General features: G+C 41.7%; 1 protein-coding gene and 1 non-coding gene across 5 annotated transcripts in view; both read right to left on the bottom strand.

Moving 5' to 3' along the window:
* IL6ST (interleukin 6 signal transducer) overlaps positions 1-9,853 on the bottom strand; it is a 67,079-nt gene extending 57,226 nt beyond the window's left edge. For 2 of the 4 annotated variants that reach the window (XM_032280572.1, XM_032280599.1), the window contains exon 1: positions 9,641-9,853. The gene's annotated coding sequence lies outside the window, so the exon portion shown is untranslated. Of the gene's footprint in view, positions 1-8,486; positions 8,528-9,640 lie in introns of those variants that run through there. The other 2 variants (XM_032280582.1, XM_032280592.1) reach the window with 2 other exon arrangements.
* A 6,592-nt stretch (positions 9,854-16,445) lies between these two features.
* Positions 16,446-16,548, bottom strand: LOC116554467. Its single transcript, XR_004270206.1, has one exon. It is a non-coding gene; the product is annotated as a small nucleolar RNA U13 (small nucleolar RNA).
* Positions 16,549-18,215: the final 1,667 nt, after the last annotated feature.

Raw genomic sequence — 18,215 nt, 5'->3', positions numbered from 1 at the left:
AGTGTTAGATAAATGGCCATCACACAAATTTGGTTGACAGTGTTGTTCAAGTCTTCCATATCCTCACTGATTTTCTGTCTACTTCTTTTATCATTGTTCAAAAAGGAATACTGAAATCCCTGAATATAACTGTGGATTTATTTCTCCTTGCAGTTCTGTCAGTTTTTGCTCTGTGTATTTTGAAACTACGTTATTTGGTAGATCTTTGATAAATTGACCCTTTTATCATTAGGAAATGCCCTTATTTACCCCTGATAATATTCTCTTCTCTGAAATCTACTTTGATATTACTATAGGCAATTCTGTCTTCTTTTGATTAGTGTTATCATGGTATATCCTCTTCCAACCTTTTTTGTTTAATCTGTATGTTTCTTCATATTTAAGTGGCATCTCTAGGGGGTAGGCAGCATGTGGTTGTATCCCGTCTGATAATCTCTGCTTTTCAATTGGGTGTTTAGACCATTTACATTTAATATAATTTGTGATATGATTAGGTTTAAAGCTATGAGCTTCATATTTGTTTTCTACTTGACTGTTCTGTTTCATTTCTGCACATATTTTTGTTAATTATTTTTTATTCTTTTCCTTGTTAATAAGCTGTAATTCTTTGTTTTCTTATTGGTTGCTTTAGGTTTATACTTGTACATCTTTAACTTTTCACAGTTTATCTTCAAGTAATATTATGCCACCTCATGCACAGTAAAGTATACAATAGCATAACTTCCATTTCTCCCCCTAGACCTTTGTGCTATTTTAACATACATTTTACTTTTGCATATATTAAAACTTCACATGGCCCAGAATGGTGGCTCCCACCTGTAATCCCATCACTCTGGGAGGCCAAGGCAGAAGGATCACTTGAGCCCAAAAGTTTAAGACCAGCTTAGACAATATAGTAAGACCCCCGCCTCTACAAAAAATTAGAGGCTGTGGTGGTGCATGCTTGTTGTTCTGGCTACTCAGGAAGCTAAGGTGAAAGGACTGCTTGAGTCTAGGAGGCTGAGGCTGCAGTGAGCCATGGTCACACTACTGCATTCCAGCCTGGATGACAGAGTGAGACTATCGCATATTTACTCATGTGGTTACCAATCTAGAGCTTTTAATTCCTTTCTACAGATCTGTATTTCCATCTGGTATCACTTTACTTGGGCTTGAAAGATTGCCTTTAACATTTTTTTTGTAGTGTGGGTAGAGAAAAGAATAAGCAGATTTGAAAACAAAATCAAAGTGTGAATGCTAACAAGTATTTAGCCTAAAATAATAAGCACGGTTCAAAATGAGAAAAGATACTATGAATTACTATATTAACAGATCAAAGAAAAATGACAGGGTAATTCCAACAGATGTTTGAAAAGCATATGATAACATTCAACATTCATTTAAACTTAACAACATTTAAAACTTTAAAAATTTAAGTTTTCAAAAAAAAAAAAAATTTAAGTTTTCATTTAAAACTTAAAAATAACATTTAAACTATTCATTTAAAACTTAAAAATAACAACAAAGTGTCTGAAAACTAAGACTGAAAGAGACCACCCTTACCTTCGTAAAGGATAAGAAAAAAGAGGAGGGACTCTGGAACTAGATTGCTTGTGTTCAAATTTTAGCCCTATATTTTTTGTAAAATATCTTAGGCAAGTTTTTAAATAGCCCTCATTTTTACTTCCCCTATCTATAAAAATGGGGTACCACCACCACTACCTACCCATCTAGGAATGTTATGATGATTAAATAACTAAAAATACAGAAAGTGCTTAGAATCATTTGGCTTATTGTAACTACTCAATAAAAGGTAACAGCTGTTATTATTAGCACAGTTCTTGCTGTTGCTGCCACAAGTACTACTGTAAGAAACCTATAATAAGCATCTACAGATTTAAAGGTAAAAATCAGAAGCATTCTTATTAAAGTCAGGATTCAGACAAGATGTTTGGAGTCATCACGTATTCACCACTGCTCTAAAGGGCTTAAGCAAAAATAAGGCAGATCTAAAAATGGAAAATAAATTGTGGCTGATATGATCATCTATCAAAGAGTGAGAATCACATGGCAAACTACTAGGACTATTGAGAATTTAACACAGTAGTCAAACAAAACATCATCAAAAAATAATAGGACTATTGAGAGCTGAATAGTCAAACAAAACATCATCAAAAAATAGCTCTCTAGCTGGCACAGTGGCTCACGCCTGTAATCTCAGCACGTTAGGAGGCCAAGGTGGGCAGAACACCTGAAGCCAGGAGTTCAAGATCAGCCTGATCAACATAGAGAAACCCCGTTTCTACTAAAAATACAAAATTAGCTGGGCATGGTGGCACATGCCTGTAATCCCAGCTACTCAGGAGGCTGAGGCAGGAGAATTGCTTGAACCCAGGAGGCGGAGGTTATGGTGAACTGAGATCACTCCATTGCACTCTAATCTGGGCAACAAGAGCAAAACTCTGTCTCAAAAAAAAAAAAGAAAAAAAAGCTCTCCTAAATACCAATAATAAATAATTAGAAAATGTAACAGAAGGCTGGGTGCAGTGGCTCACACCTGTAATCCCAGCACTTAGGAGGCCAAGGTAGGTGAATTGCTTGAGCCCAGGAGTTCAAGACCAGCCTAAGCAACATGGCAAAACCCCTTCTCTATAAAAAAATTTTTTAGCCGGGCACAGTGGCTCACGCCTGTAATCCCAGCACTTTGGGAGGCCGAGGCGGGTGGATCACGAGGTCAAGAGATCGAGACCATCCTGGTCAACATGGTCAAACCCCATCTCTACTAAAAATACAAAAATTCGCTGGGCGTGGTGGCGCATGCCTATAGTCCAGCTACTCGGGAGGCTGGGGCAGAAGAACTGCTTCAACCCGGGAGGTGGAGGTTGTGGTGAGCCGAAATCACGCCACTGCACTCCAGCCTGGGTAACAAGAGTGAAACTCCGTCTCAAAAAAAAAAAAAAAATTTTTTTTTTCTAAAAGTAGATGGGCATGGTGGCACATGCCTATAATCCCAGCTACTCAGGAAGCTGAGGTAGGAGGATGACTTGAGCCCAAGTTATAGAAGCTGCAGTAAGCTGAGAAGCCGAGATCGTGCCACTGCACTCCAACCTGGATGACAGGAAAAAAAAGAAAGAAAATGTAATAGAAAAAACCCTATTCACAATAGTACCAAAAACTATAATATATCTAGGAAAAATTTAATCAGAACTATGTGAGAATTTTATGGAGAAAACTACAATATCCTACTAAATGATACATTAGCAGGATCTGAATACCATGGAATGGAAAAAAAAAACAATCCTAATATAGTACAGATGTTAATTCTTCATACTTTTTTTTCCTGAGACAGAGTCAGTCTGTCACCCAGGCTGGAGTACAGTGGCACCATCTCAGCTCACTACAACCTCCGCCTCCCAAGCTCAAGCAATCCTCCCACCTCACACTCCCAAATAGCTGGGACTACAGGCATGTGCCATCATGCCTGTCTAACTTTTTGTATTTTTGGTAGAGACAGGGTTTCACTATGTTGCCTAGGATGGTCTTGAACACTTGAGCTCAAGCAATCCACCCACCTTGGCCTCCCAAAGTGCTAGGATTATAGGCATAAGCCACCATGCTGGCCCTCTTCACAAATTAATATACAAATTATACAAATATAAAAACACACTTTTAATCCGAATGGCAAAGTGGATTATTATAAAACTTTAAAAGCCAATTTAAAATTTCATATACAGCATCAAATAGCCAAAAGCCAATTTTCAAAGAGAAGAACTGAAGAGAAGAATACTTGTTCTACCATCTCTTAAGATAGTCTAGGCCGGGTGCCGTGGCTCACGCCTTTAATTCCAGCACTTTGGGAGGCCAAGGTGAGTGGATACCAAGGTCAGGAGTTCAAGACCATTCCGGCCAACATAGTGAAACCCCGTCTCCACTAAAAATACAAAAAGTTAGCTGGGTGTGATGGTGTGTGCCTATAATCCCAGCTACTCAGGAGGCTGAGGCAGGAGAATCAGGTGAACCCAGGAGGCAGAGGTTGCAGTGGGCCCAGATCATGCCACAGTACTCTAGCCTGAGTGACAGTGTGAGACTCCATCTCAAAAAAAAAAAAAAAAAAGACAGTCTAAAAGTAGAGTAAACATAGCAAAGGTTGGCAAATGAATAGACAATTAAATCAATGGTACAAAACAAAACAGACTCAAGTGTATATAAGAATTTAAAATCTGATTTTTTTAAAAGGTTGCTCATTCGCTAGGAAAATAAAGGACTATTCAATAAATTGCATTGGGACAAGTGGCTCCATAAGCAACAACAAAAAAGAATTCCATTTCATCAGACAAAAAGACACACACACATGCACGTGCACATGCATGTATAAGCATACACTCTCTCTCCAGATTAAGGACCTAAATGCAAAAGCAAAATTATAAGCACATTGAAAAACATAGAATATGCTTATGACCTTAAAGAGGGCCTTTTACAAAAATGAAAAGGTTTACAGAGTACTTTGATGAAAATCCATGTTCTCACCATTGCTTACGAAACAAAAGCTCAGGCTTTTATTCAATTTTTATTGTTACAAATATAATTGAAGCCATATAAATAGTTCTTGCCCTTAAGACGTCCAAAGTTCACAGACATAGAATATTCACAAAGTGCCATGGGAGCACAGAAAATACCCAATTCAGACAGGAGACAGGAGTACCTAGTCATAAAATAAGGGTGGGGGTTTCCTAGACAGAGAAAATAGCACGCACATGAGCTATACATCATCTTTGACTCTAATTGTCAAGTGAAGATTACCAATGGCAAAATCCCAGAGCATGCCAGTCTAACCAGAGCTATGCTATCTGAAACATAGTTCTGATGAACTATGTTTGCACTGGGGGGGATGGGGTTGAGGGTAATATATAAAACAGAACAAAACAAGATTGTGCAGATCAATCAACCTTAGAACAGAGGATAAAACTGATTACTTAAAAAAAAATAATGAAAATTTGGAGGCAGAACATTCCAATTTTAACAGAGCAACAGATTTACAGTGCTGAAAGGAATGTATCTCCTGCTCTGGATATATCTATATACTATAGCCATATTTCAACCAATACAGCTCTCTTATTCATGATCACTTAGCTAATCTCTTATTAAATCTTACCAAGATATACTAGATAGCCACAGAGTAAAAAAAGAAGAGATTGTAGCTATTTTGACTATATCACAAGTATTTCTAAAGCCTTTCACACACTTTCTATACAACCAGATAATGCAGTTGAATTATTTACTTTATCCTCTTTCTTATCTCCTTTGCTGAATTCTCTGCTAGCTTTTATCTCCCGGCTATGAAGGTACCCAAAGAGAAAGTACTGGGCATAGACTTTTCTTTTTAAATACCAACTTCTTTGAAGACATATGACTTTAATTATCTTCAAACAAAATAATTTCCAAAATTCTGGCTTGGATTTTTCTTTTAATTTCAGTTACATTTCATCTTCTTAGGTATTCTCTGATTCATATCAATTTAAGAAGTCTAAAAACAGTACACACATATATACATGCTCATGAACACATATACACATAAATGCACATCCACTTTTTAAAAAGTCACAGGGACTTACCATTTTTCCTTATCTATAAACAACTCATTCTCTTAAATTGCCTAAGTCAATGGAGTTCATAGTTTCTCTCATCTACCCAGTACATTTTAGCTTTTCTCAGTTACAAATCTTATCCCGTCTTCTTTCCCATAATTTCTTCCCCATCTGTCTCTTCTTTTTACCCTCTACCACAAACTAACCTAATTTGGACATCAATCACCTCAATAATTTTAAGTGTTCCTGCTTCCAGTCTCTTTCCTCCCTCCCAAACATTCTGAACACTGTTGGTGGATTACCCTCTCTAAAACACAACTTCAAACCCATCATTCTTTTCCTCAACAGCTTTTTAAAAGGTGAATAATAATGCCAAATATTTTAATTATTTAAGAACCTAAAATTTTGGCCTTGGCGTGCCTATCCAAACTATCTTTTCCAATATTCAAGTTTCTCTATTCTTTTAAAAAAAAAAAAAAAATCCTTTCTTCAGACTTCTCTCTCAAGATACTCTACTACTATACTTCTAGAGAGAGCTGCTTGCAGTTGGAAGCAATCTGGCTATTACTCCAATCATGCTGAAATTATTTTTGTAGTTTCCAAATTGCAAAGCAAATATTTAAGCTCCTCATTTTGCCTGACCACACCATGCCATTCATAATTCAGTCTTAGCTTTCATCACTCTCTACTAACCATCCCTATAGACTCAGGAAACCACTAGACTTCCTCTAACATACCTTGTTCTTTCAGTTTGTGCTCCTACATATGTTATTCCTTGCCTCTACAATGCCTTTCCTGAGTATGCTGTGCAGTACAAACTGCTTATGAAATATCATCTCTTCTATGGAATTTCCCCCCACTTCACAAACATCTTTGCTGTCAGTGTACTCTTTCATGCTGCGCTAACAGGATTCAGAACACTGCACAATAACTGTTTCACATACCTTGATATTCTCAGAATCTAACATAGTTTGAGGCACCTAGTGGACAATTAAGGGTGGGTTTTTAAAGACCTTCTGGTATGATCTTATTATTCTATCTACTCACGACTACTCAAGTATACTGTTTATGAAGAGGCAGTATGTATCATGGTTAAGAGCTCAGATTCTAAAGCCAGGCTGTCTACCTATGAGTTTTAGATCTACCACATAGCTCTGCAAATTAATTAACCTTCTTGTGCCTGGGTTTCCCTATGTGTAAAAAAAAGGATTATTATCCTATTATTATTAGACCTACTTCATAATATTATGAGGATTAAATGCCTTAATATGGGCAAAGTGCTCAAAATAGTGACTGGCATAAAATAAGCACTAAATATATATTGTCTGTTTTAGTTAATAGGCCTTAGTTATTGCTGATCCTTTCCACAAGCTAGTCCTGCATTATGTTCTATATTCTCTATTCCATATGATGTCCTCTATTCTCTATTATGAATGGGCTCCCTTCATTTTTCCCTTTATCCAAATCTTACCCAGGTTTCAAGGCTAACTTCTGGTAAATCCTTTGCTCATTCCAATCCTTCATTCCCTAATTTTAGTATCTACAGCATTTTCTGCATCACTCTGCATTTAATTAAAACTGCTTTACGGGCCGGGCGCGGTGGCTCAAGCCTGTAATCCCAGCACTTTGGGAGGCCGAGGCAGGTGGATTGCGAGGTCAAGAGATTGAGACCATCCTGGTCAACATGGTGAAACCCCGTCTCTACTAAAAATACAAAAAATTAGCTGGGCATGGTGGCACGTGCCTGTAATCCCAGCTACTCAGGAGGCTGAGGCAGGAGAATTGCCTGAACCCGGGGGGCGGAGGTTGCGGTGAGCCGAGATCACCCCCGCCCGGGTAACGAACAACCCTCCCTAAAAAAAAAAAAAAAAAAAAAAAAACTGCTTTACATCCTTGTAGTTCTTCTCATATAAGTTTGTCGATCCAATTGTTATAAACTCTTTGAAGATCCTGATGACACCTCCTGCACCTCTGTGAGTTCCTGTTGCTTAGTATTTGCTGTGTAAAATAATAAAGCACAATAGGAATCTCAACTCTGATCATTCTGCCTTTGCAATCAAATGAAGGGTGAAGGCTGTGAGAACATTCCATGCTTCTTTAGGAGCCAAGCTGCAAATGTATTAGGGCAAGGAAATTCTGACTCCCATTAAAATTAACAGCTCTGACATGAGGGAGGGGGAAACCCTCCCTGCCACTGTAGAGGATTTATGGGTAGCCCTTAAGTTCCCAAACCAAATTGTAGCACTGGGTGTTTTTTTTTTTTTTTTTTTTTTTTTTTTTTTAATGAGAAATGACAAAATGATTGAGAGCACAGGATTTGGAGTCATACACAGATCTGGGTTTCAGAGGACTCCAAGCCTGTTTCCTTCTCTATAAAGTGGACATTTTAACACCTGCTTCACGGGTATTTAACATTCACCGGTATTTAACATTCACTCTAACAAAACTGAAGTGCAAAGCCTTGGAAACAAATTTAAATAAATAACACTGCAATTCACAAATAACAGTGAGAACAACATTTTTAGTTAGTAAGAATAAATGTGGTGGCAGTATTTATAATAGTCTAAATTGCCTGTGAGAAAATTAAACTAGTATTTTCAATAACACATACTTAAGATGAGGGGAAAATCCCACCACAAAAGTTTGTCCTTTTTGACACTTTCTCCTTCCTGCCCAATTTTTTTTTTTTTTTTTTTTTTTCCCTGAGGCGGGGTCTGGCTCTGTCACGCAGGCTGGAGTACAGTGGTGCGATCTCGGCTCACCGTAACCTCCGCCTCCCGGGTTCAAGTGATTTTTCTGCCTCAGCCTCCCGAGTAGCTGGAACTACAGGCGTGTGTGTGCCACCACGCAGGGCTAGTTTTGGGTATTTTTAGTAGAGATAGGGTTTCACCTTGTTAGCAAGGATGGTCTCGATCTCCTGACCTCGTGATCCGCCCGCCTCGGCCTCCTAAAGTGCTGGGATTACAGGTGTGAGACACCGCGCTCGGCCAATATTTTTCTTTCACTTAATATTTTTAAAAAATGTTCAAGATTATCCCCAAAGAGAAATAGTTTAAAAGCACAATTTAATAGCAAGTTGGTTCTGTAAGTTCATAGTTCAAAAATACTTCCAAGTAGGAATTAACATGAATTTAAGAAATTAACATAATGGCTAACAGCTGAACTGATGATCTGAGTAATTTCAATTAAGAGTTGTTCCAACTTGAAGCTGGCAGTCACACACAGTCTAAAGGGTTTGTTTACAGCACTGACAAAACTAAATACCCCAATCTTTCAGAAAATTCACCCTGGCATTCTAATAACTAGTTATTTTAAGGCAGTATAATTGTTGAAATACTTCACAAACTGAGCCAAAATGCGTTTCCTTCTGAAGGCAAAAAAAAAAAAAAAAAAGTGAAAAGCCTTTTTTTTTCCCCCGTTTTTTTTTTTTTTTCAGTTTCGGATTATGAAATAAAATGCTGTTCATCCACTGAGGACATAATCGCTGCCTGGACTATCTTCAAGCTTAAGGGAGGAGATAAAATTTTAAAAACAGATTTGTTCTCCTCTGGATACAGTAGGATGTGGGATTCATTAGGAATGCTAAGTATTAATAGAAGAGATCAAAAGAAGGAAAGAAACGTTAATGTTTACAAGCATTGTGAACTTTCAGCAATGCTGAAACCTTACGATTTAAAGATGAAAATACAGCTTTTGGGGAGGGAAATCCACCTCAGGGTAGAAAATGAAGAGTAAAGCGCGGACAGAACAGAATTTCAGGGGAGATGGAAAGGGGATTGCGGGAGTCATCATCCTGAAGGGCGTTCTGCAGGGCGGGCGTAAGAGGGGTGCGTGCGCGCGCGTGGGTGAGGTTTGTACTCAAGGCTGAGATAATCGAGGTGACAAAGTTGTGGAAGTAGAATTCGGAGGTGCGGGAGCAGGGAGGGGAAGGAATGTGGGGATTTCCAGGCTGGGCTGACAAGTTCCGGGCGCTGCTCTCAGGGGAAAGGGAGGTCTCCTCGACTGCCAGAGAGTCCGTCCACAACCACCGACCCTCTCCCCGCCGCTACGCGGCCCAACACCCGGCCTCTTCTCACCTCAGGCCGCGCCGCCTCGATCCTCCGCGTCTCTACAGCACACGAACCCCTCGGCGCCAGGCTGGGCCAGACCCGTCGGCCTGGCAGGCGAGGCCCCCGGTTCAGCTGCGCCGAGGGAGCCCAGCGCTGCTCCGCCGGCCTTTTGGCTGCTCGCCCCGGCTTCGGAACGCTGGCGGTTCCTACGCCCCGGAGGTAGCGCACCGCCCCAGTCCCGCGGCGGGGCGGGGCGCCTCCAATCCCACCCCGCTGTGCCTCCCTCTGCGCCCCGCCCCCGACCAGGACCTAGGCGCTGATTGGCCCCTGCGAGACCCTTTGCGCCAAGGCATTGGTCCAGCGGCCACCCGTCGACGAGAGGGCGGGACTCCGGGGGGTAGCGATTCCCGTAACGCGGTTCCCCGCGTCCCGGATTCCGGTGGCTGAGCCCGCGTCTCCTCTCCTAGACAAGATCGAAGGGTTCCCCCCACCTCCCCTCTGTGGGCGGAAGGAGCGGAATGTTCCATTTTTCCGTGGAATAACGGGGTCATGAACTGAAGCCCGGGTGCTGCCCGCTGCCCCCGCCCTCCATTCTCGCCTGGGCTCCTTCGGCCTCTCTTCGCGGCCTTCTCCTTGGTACTCAGAGCCGCGAGGGACCGCCTGGCTCTCTTGGGGACGGGGGAGGCACAGGAGCCTCTTGGGGAAAGTGAAGAGCTCAGTGGCCGTGACTCCACACGAGGCTGCGGCAGATTGTGGCGGCGGCTTCGCTCCAAGTCTTATGTAAACGAAGCTTGCCACAGTATTTTTTTAAATTAGTAAATGAATTTGGGTGCGATTGATCAGTGAACCCCAGAGCTGTTGGCCCGCCAAGCGGCTAGTGTTTCTCTGCAGCTTGTACCTCCCCGTTTGTGGTTAAAAAAAAAAAAAAAAATACCGGGTAAAAACCTATTCATCTCCCCTCGTCTGCCCGCCTCCGTCCCCCACTTTCCCTCAGAAAATGGACCTAAAGATTCATGATGTTTGTTTTTCCCTGAAGCAAGATGAGAAGAGTTAAAAGATAAGACGTGTGTGGGGAGGGTGTGTGTGTGTGTCTGCTAAAGTAAAGAAACACCCAAAGGTAGAAGATTTTGTGGAAGAATGAGAGGATATAGGAAGGCAATAATGGTTAATGAACTTATATCTATAAATTAACAATTATAAGGTTCTTCATTATACTGAGGATTCAGATAGAGTAAAACGTAAATCGAATTACAGTCTCTTAGTTGTTGATCCGATAATTTATCAAAACGCAAAGTGGGCCTGCTAACGGAGTCCCAGGCAAGCTAGATGGTGTTGCAGCTAATGTGTTCAGCTCTTGCTGCTCACCTGCAGATCGTAACCAGATTGTATTCTGGCTTTGCCATTAATAGGGGTGTTTATTTTAAAACAAACTTTTATAAAAATGTGTTAAATTGAAATTTTTGTATAGATCCAGGAAACTTGATTTTTTTTTTTTTTTTTTTTTTTTTTTTTCAGATCTCACTTTGTCACCCAGGCTGGAGGGCAATGGCTGGATCATGGCTCACTGCTGCTACAAATTGCTGGGCTCAAGCAATCTTCCCACCTCAACCTCCCAAGTAGATCAGACTATAGGTGCCCCCTACCATACCTGGCCAATTTTTAAAATTTTTGGAGAGACAAGAGTTTGGTATGCCACCCAGGCTGGTCTTGAACTCCTGGCAGCAAAGGATCCCCCGGCCTTGGTGGCCTGCCAAAGTGCTGAGATAACAGATATGATGCAAAGGTGTATTTAGGGGAAATGTGTAGTGGTTAAATGTACCCTCTGGTCTAGATTGGCTAGGTTTAAATGCTGATGCTGCTATTTCCCATCTCTGTGACTTTGGGCAAGTCTTTTTAAGTCTCTTCATCTGCAAAGTGAGAATAACAATACCAACCTAATGGGATTGTTGCAATTATTAAATGAGTTAAAACACATAAGTGCTTGGCACATAGTAGGTGCTCAGTATCAGCTATAATCATTGTTGAATGTCTACTCAGTCAACGCTTCTGAAATCTTTTAGTATCACAACATATATTAAAAATGACATTTCACTGGACAGAGGAGGGCAGGTACACAGAAGGGAATTGATATCTCACAAGACACCAGCCTGCCTTGGCACTGTTAGGAAAACAAATGATTGAGTTTGTGCTTTTATGGATGTCTTTTTACTGGCTCAGCTCAGGTCCTGCTCCAAAGAAACTCACATTTTGTGGGGGTGATTAAAGTCTGAGGCCAAAAGGATGAATCAATATTGGAGAAAGATTTTTCAGAACAACAGGACAGGAGACCTCTGCTATGCTGGAATTACATGACTTTGCAGACACCTCTGTAGAGTATTGACCTTGAAATGACCAATTTCAGATTAAGAATTTGTTACTAGAGCCGGGCGCGGTGGCTCACGCCTGTAATCCCAGCACTTTGGGAGACCGAGGCGGGTGGATCACGAGGTCAAGAGATCGAGACCATCCTGGTCAACACGGTGAAACCCCGTCTCTACTAAAAATACAAAAAATTAGCTGGGCATGGTGGCGCATGCCTGTAATCCCAGCTACTCAGGAGGCTGAGGCAGGAGAATTACCTGAACCCAGGAGGCGGAGGTTGCGGTGAGCCGAGATCGCGCCATTGCACTCCAGCCTGGGTAACAAGAGCGAAACTGTGTCTCAAAAAAAAAAAAAGAATTTGTTACTAGAAAGGTTTGTCAAAATGCAAAGGTAAGTAGGGGAAAGTGACATATTAATGGAGAACTCTCCATTAATGTCCTGGGACTATTTGGGATTTTAGATGTGTCAAGAACAGGCCAGGGAGCGGTGGCGTATGCCTTTAATCTCAGCACTTTGGGAGGCTGAGGCGGGCAGATCACTTGAGGCCAGGAGGTTGAGACCAGCCTGACCAACATGGTGAAACGCCGACTCTACTAAAAATATAAAAATTAGCCAGGCATAGTGGTGGGTGCCTGTAATCCCAGTTACTCCAGAGGCTGAGGCACGAGAATCACTTGAACCGAGGAGGCAGAGGTTGCACTGAACCAAGATCCATGCCACTGCACTCCAGCCTGGGCGACAAAGACTCCTTTTCAAAAAAAGAAAAAAAATAGCACAGATAGGGGAACCTGTACAGTGAGAGGGTAACATGAAGGGCACCAAAATTACCTGGGGGTTAGTGAGCAAAGCTTAGGAAATCATGCCATGGAACAAAGGTGATAAATGTCAAAGACAAACTTTGCCTACATTTCTATTTCTCTAAATCTGGCCCTGAGTAGGATATCCCTTTACTTCCTTGTCTCTGCCCAGTTATGTTTCTGAAACTCTGTGTCAGCCCTGGAATTATCCTCATGTTCTGCATCAACTTAATGATTTCAGCATCCATGTTCATGACTCATTAGTACTCTGACCTCATAATTTATCATCCTTTTCTTTTCCAATCATCTTCAACTTCACTCTGTATCAGCAACTCACAGATGGAGCCACACCTTCAACCTAGTCATTGATGAAATTACTTCCCCTTCAAAATGTTGGATTGTAAGTTTCCCTCTCTACCTACAGCTACCTACCCCCCTCTACCTCTATTTTGTGGTCACTCCCATTGAATCTGTAATTTGTCCTCAATGTGACAGCTAGTCTTTCTACTCATAGTTTATAACCTGTTTCCTATCCTTTTATCTCGAGCCTCAGCCTCCTGAGTAGCTGGGATTACAGGCATGTGCCACCACGTCTGGCTAATTTTTATATTATTAGTAGACACAGGGTTTCTCCATGTTGGTCAGGCTGGTCTCGAATTCCCGAATTCCCAACCTCAAGTGTTCCGCCCGCCTTGACCTCCCAAAGTGTTGGGATTACAGGCATGAGCCACTGCCCGGCCAAGAACGCTTTTATCAACCATTTTAATTGCACTCTCTTTAATATCTTCAGTTCCCTTGACCTTCACTTATGTTTACCTTATCAGGCCATTTACTAACTATTTCCTTTTTCCTTGAGGTATCAGCCACACCCTAACATTTATTTTTAGTACAGAATTTTGTTTTACTATTCCATGGAAAAATCGAGACCATCATTTGTGAGCATCCTTAACTTTTCTCCAAATTAGGAGGCAAATATATGTATATCCTCCTTCTCTTTTCACTGTTCTTCAGAAGAAGAAAGGCCCCTTTTGTTTTATTTTTATTTATTTATTTTTGAGACAGAGTCTCACTCTGTTGCCCAGGCTGGAGTACAGTCGAGTGCACGATCTCAGCTCACCAAAACCTCCACCTCCCAGGTTCAAGCAATTCTCCTGCCTCAGCCTCCCAAGTAGCTGGGCCTACAGCCACACACCACCATGCCCGGCTAATTTTTTTCTATTTTTAGTAGAGACCAGGTTTCACCATGTTGGCCAGGGTGGTCTCAAACTCCCAACCTCAGGTGATCTGCTCGCCTCAGCCTCCCAAAGCGCTGGGATTACAGGTGTGAGCAACCGCACCCATACCCTCCCCCTTTGTCTGAGACGGAGTTTTTGCTCTTGTTGCTGAAGCTGGAGAGTAATGGCACAATCACAGCTCACTGCAACCTCTGCCTCCCGGGTTCAAGTGATTCTTCTGCCTCAGCCTCCCTAGTAGCTAGGATTACAGGCATGCAATACCATGCCCTGTTAATTTTGTATTTTTAATAGAGATGGGGTTTCTCCCTGTTGGCCAGGCTGGCTTCAAACTCCCAGCCTCAGGTGATCCACCTGCCTCGGCCTCCCAAAATGCTGGAATTACAGGCTTAAGCCACCATGCCCGGTCCCCTTTCCTTTTAAAAGGTTAATTCCTCCTCCTCTGTTCTTGGTATTACTAATAAGTTTAGTCTCCTTGTTTCATACTTTTCATTAATAGCACTAAATGTCTTCAAAATGTTTAAAAATTAAATATTAAGTCAGTGGTGAGCTGAGGACAGATCCTCTGCATGTGTTAAAACCTTTGTAACCTGACAGCACCTAATTCACCAAAATTAAAAATAACTAATTAAATGTCTAAAAATGAAGTATGTTAAGCTAGATTGTAATTCACTTAACAAAATGAGCTGAGAGTGAAAAATGAACTTAAATTTCCAAGCTAGAAGACAGGAGAAATTCATTTCATAGCAATAAAACTCAGAACCATTATGACTGCTATTTCAAAAAATTTTTTGAAAAATAATGTGTAGGGGAGGGAGAGAGGAAAAAAAAAAGGTGTATTCAGAAAAATGAATGTACTATAAGAGTACAGCCTGAACATTTTCGACAAACTGAATACAGCTATGTTTGTCATCTACATCAAGAAACAGAAGGCCGAGCATGATGGCTTATATCTGTAATCCCAGCACTTTTGGAGGCCAAGGTGGGTGAATCACATGGTCAGGAGTTCAAGACCAGCCTGGCCAACATGGGAAAACCCCGTCTCTACTAAAAATACAAAAATTAGCCGGGGTTCCGTGTGTGGAGTGTGCCTATAACTCCAGCTACTCGAGAGGCTGAGGCAGGAGAATCACTGGAACCTGGGAGACAGAGGTTGCAGTGAGCCGAGATCGTGCCACTGCACTCCAGCCTGGACTACAAAGCAAGACTCCATCTCAAAAAAAAAAAGAAAATTAGCCAGGTGTGGTGGTGGGCACGTGTAATCCCAGCTACTTGGAAGACCAAAGCAGGAGAATGGCTTGAATCCGAGAGGCAGAGGTTGCAGTGAGCCGAGATGGTGTCACTACACTCCAGCCTGGGTGACAGAGCAAGACTCCATCTTAAAAAAAAAAACAAAAAAAAAAAAAAAAAAACAAAGTAACAGAAAATGGGCCGGGCATGGTGGCTCATACTTGTAATCCTAGCACTTTGGAAGGCTGAGATGTATGGATCACAAGGTCAAGAGATCGAGACCATCCTGGCCAACATGGGGAAACCCTGTCTCTACTAAAAATACAAAAATTAGCTGGGCGAGGTGGTGTGTGCCTGTAGTCCCAGCTACTTGAGAGGCTGAGGCAGGAGAATTGCTTGAACCCAGGGGGTGGAGGTTGCACTGAGCCGAGATTGCGCCACTGCACTCAAGACTGGCAACAGAGCAAGACTCTGTCTCAAAAAAGAAGAAACAGAAAATGACCAGTACCCCAAACAGCCCCTCCTCCCATTCAGTTATTGGAAAGCCATAGCTGACCAGTATTCTAATGTCAGTTTTATGGAAACTTGAAAAGTTTGTTTGAGACAGAGTCCTGCTCTGTCGCCAGCCTGTTGTGCAAGGGCACAATCTCGGCTCACTGCAACCTCCGACTCCCAAGTTTAAGCAATTCTCTTGCCCTCAGCCTCCCGAGTAGCTGGGATTACAGGCGACTGCCACAATGCCCAGCTGATTTCTTTGTATTTGTAGTAGAGAAGGGGTTTCTCCATGTTGGCCAGGGTGGTCTCGAACTCCTGACCTCAGGTGATCCACCCACCTCAGCCTCCCAAAGCACTGGGATTACAGGCATGAGCCACCGTGCCCGGCCTGTTTGTTTGTTTTTTGAGATGGAGTTTTACTCTTTTTGCCCAGGCTGTCGTGCAATAGAGTGATCTCGGCTTACCGCAACCTTCATCTCCCAGGTTCAAGTGATTCTCCTGCCTCAGCCTCCAGAATAGTTCGGATTACGGGCATGTGCCACCACACCCGGCTAATTTTGTATTTGTAGTAGAGACAGGTTTTTCCATGTTGGTCAGGCTGGTTACTCCCAACCTCAGGTACTCCACCTGCCTCGGCCTCCCAAAGTGCTGAGATTACGGGCTGAGCCACCACGCCCGCCCAGAAACTTGAAAAGTTAATGGAAATTTTTTTTTTCACATCAGATGGGAAATGTGCCAACATTGTAACAAGGTTTGAGGGAGGCACATCTCACATATGCACATGAAAACCCAATCATCAGGCTTATGAACTACAAAGAATGTCACACTTGTGTCTTAATATTTTGTGCAAAAGTAATTTCTGCCATTACTTTTAATGGTGAAAACCACAATTTTGCACCAACCTAATATACTTATTTTATTTTAATTAATATACTAAGCCAAGAGAGTTTAAAGTGGTATAAGTACTGCTCCGTGAAGGTTAAACACAGAGGAAGGGATCTAGCTCAGAGATCTCCATCCTCCAGCCTTCTAGGGAAAACCCTGATCAAATAGCCATGGGCTGGTCAATGATCTTGAGTTATTCTGTTTCAGAGAGAAGCTTGGCTTCAGAGAAGGAAAGGCCAATGCAGACACATGAGCAACAGTTAGGTACATCCTATTCCCAGACACATACATAGGATAAGGAAGTCAGGTATTGGGACTGTAGCTTTGGAATGGACCACACTTGCTTCAGAATATTATCATGGGGAGTTTGAGAAGCAAGGGCTTTCCTTTGTTGACTCTCCTTTCACCAATCTTCCTAGAAAGAATATTCTGCAGTTACAAAATAGTTTCCTTGGTTGCAAGTCTGATACTTATACTAAAACCAAATCGATAAAAAAGGACCATGAATTTCAAAGAAATACACGCTGTGAGCTTGTATAGCTAAGAATTCTCAACCCCCTATATAGGATTTGGAGAAAGATACAGTACTTACTATATTAAATAATGGTTTAGGTAAACCATTATTTTACCTGTCTCCCTAAGAGAGGACGGCAGCCCATACTGAAAAGCAAAAATGAAATGGATATACTTTCTAAGAGGGCTGGAATTTTCTGAAAATTGTCCCCTCTGATTCTTCACAGGATTTTGGGAATGGCCATCTTCCATAATTAACAAATAAATTAATGAAGTTTAATGTCAGGGTCAAATGAAATTGGAAACAAAGCTTATCTTGTGGTATGTCAAATTATGAGAGTCATTATTTAGATGTAAGGCTAGATGAAAGATAGACTCTTAGAGGAAACACTATGACCTCCTGCTTCTTGGTTTTCCTTGTGTGATTTCCTCCTTTTGAGTATGAAGGGATATATGTCATCAGGTTATATGATAGTGCCCATCTTGCTAGTGTCTCTCATTCTCTTGTGGCTCTGAAAAATCAAGCTGCCATGTTTGAGCTTTAATATGGAGAGACCCACATGTTAAAGAACTGAGGTCAGCCTCTGCCAACAGCTAGCAAGAAACAGAATCTCTCAATCCTACAACCTTAAGGAACTGAATTTTGCCAACAAAAAGCAGATCCTTCCCCAGTCAAGCCTCAGATAAGACAGCATCCTCAGCCAACAACTTGTTTGCAGCCTTGTGAGAACTGAAGCAGAGAACCCAGCTATGTTGTGCCTAGACTCCTGACCACAGAAACTGAGATAATAAATGTGTAGTTATTTTAAGCTGCCAAGTATGTGATAATTTGTTATGTGGTGGAAAACTAACACAGCAGGGAAAAGTTAAAAACTATTCATATAAATATTTATAATGGATATTATGTCTACATAGTTAAATCAAGATTTTCTTAAGTTGATAAGAAGATATGAATCTGGGCTGGGCTTGGTGGCCCACGCCTGTAATCCAAGCACTTTGGAGGCTGAGGTGGGCGGATCACCTGAGGTCGGGAGTTCAAGACCAACCTGACCGACATAGTGAAACCCCGTCTTTAAAAAAAAAAAAAAA

Source organism: Sapajus apella, unplaced genomic scaffold, assembly GCF_009761245.1.
Source record: "Sapajus apella isolate SASKATOON/1434 unplaced genomic scaffold, GSC_monkey_1.0 scaffold1, whole genome shotgun sequence".
NCBI classification, from domain to species: Eukaryota; Metazoa; Chordata; class Mammalia; order Primates; family Cebidae; genus Sapajus; species Sapajus apella.
The sequence above is the reverse complement of the archived record's forward strand: the minus strand, read 5'-3'. Positions and strand labels throughout refer to the sequence as shown.